General features: G+C 24.6%; 1 protein-coding gene across 1 annotated transcript in view; it reads left to right on the top strand.

The window, feature by feature from the left end:
- LOC111683195 (neuropeptide Y receptor type 2) overlaps positions 1-1,798 on the top strand; it is a gene marked incomplete at its 3' end in the record, with an annotated part of 44,989 nt that overhangs the window by 41,105 nt on the left and 2,086 nt on the right. The gene's annotated exons all lie outside the window — the stretch shown is intronic.

Below are 1,798 nucleotides of genomic sequence, written 5' to 3'. Positions count from 1 at the left end.
ACTAGACTATAGACTAGACTATAGACTAGACTATAGACTAGACTATAGACTAGACTATAGACTAGACTATAGACTAGACTATAGACTAGACTATAGACTATAGACTATGTTAATAATGCTTCAAAATTGATAAACAATTTAATTTGTAACTATTTATTACAAACTATTTAAAAAAAATTGCTTCTAATAAAGTTCAATTATTTATATGAAATATTTTAGTTTATACTATGAAAATTCATTATAGTTAAAATTTAATTGGTACTAATTTACTGTCAAAAATACTATATAAATGCGGCATGTTGTTTCTCAAACAATATGTATGATTTTTTTCAATTACTTCCTATAAATTACAAACTACATGTAGGTGTTTAAAAATTTATTCTATAGCTGCAAGACATATAATTCTATTTTTATATATTTAATACCCCATCTCCATCAACGAGCGTTGCTAATAAAAATATTTTTAAATAATTAAAAAAAATATCTATAAAAATGCGCATAATAACAATTTAATTAAGCATATTTATAAAATTTTATTTTCAAAAGAAAATAAACAAAGACTATTTACCACCTAGAGTTAAATATGAAAATTTTTAATTTTTTTCATATTAACAACAATTACGTCGAGAAATATTTGAACAAAATCTTGTGGTTTATTTGCTGCTGCTGGGGTAATCAAGCCAAAACTAAAGGTTTCCCACTGATATTAATGTTAATATTAAGAATAGTGCTTTAAAATCACAACTTAATTTCAAATTTATTTTTTTACTTTATTTGCTTTTCAAATCCACATTTACATATTTTCAATTAACAATATCTCTGACGTGGAAACTTAAAAATTAAATCTACTCAAATACATATTTCATTATTTCAATTTTATTACTTTTTACAACAAAAAGTATTAATTTATTTCTACATAAAATGTTACCGAGTGTTTGATTTTAATTCCCTGATGATGTGTTCTAATTCTTTGCAAACTTTTCTATTTTGATGGAAAAGTGTTTATTGCAAAAAAAAAATATATATATTTTTTTATTATTATACACAAGCTTATGTTTTAATAGAAAAAATAACAAATAATAAATTAAACAAATATTTAAAGAGTTATATGTATGTATACATACAAATATATGTACATATTTATATACACATATGTTTACTATATTTACTGTTTAAATATCGGCGGCGTATAGATTGTCATATTTCAAAATTTATTTTTATTAAACAGTTTGTAAATAAATATTTTTAAAATGGTTTTTATTAAAATAAAAGTTTGTGTTTATTAAAAATTTATTTTGAACAACAATTAATTTTTTTTGGAGTTATGACAATCTTTTATAAATGATGTGTTTGCACATGAATTTTTTCATAACAGGAATAGAAAAGTTGTATGCTAATCAGTACATTAGTCCGCAGACCCGAAACAAGTCAATAGCAAGCCCACAGACTAGTCAATAGATTAGTCCATAGACTAGCCCATAAACTAGACTAGTTCATGAAATAGTTCAAAGATTAGTCCGCAGACTAATTCATAGACCAGATCATAGACTAGCTCATAAACTACCTTACAGAATAGTCCACGGACCACTCATAGACTAGAATATAGTCTAGACCAGTTTACAAACTAGTTTATAGACTAGTCTATAGATAATTCAAAAGGATAGACTAGACTATAGACTAGACTGTAGATTAGACTATAGACTACACTATAGACTAGACTATAGACTAGACTATAGACTAGACTATAGACTAGACTATAGACTAGACTATAGACTAGACTATAGACTAGACTATAGAC

The sequence above is a fragment of the Lucilia cuprina genome, chromosome 5 (assembly GCF_022045245.1).
Source record: "Lucilia cuprina isolate Lc7/37 chromosome 5, ASM2204524v1, whole genome shotgun sequence".
Classification (NCBI taxonomy): domain Eukaryota; kingdom Metazoa; phylum Arthropoda; class Insecta; order Diptera; family Calliphoridae; genus Lucilia; species Lucilia cuprina.
This window is presented reverse-complemented; position numbering and strand designations above follow the sequence as displayed.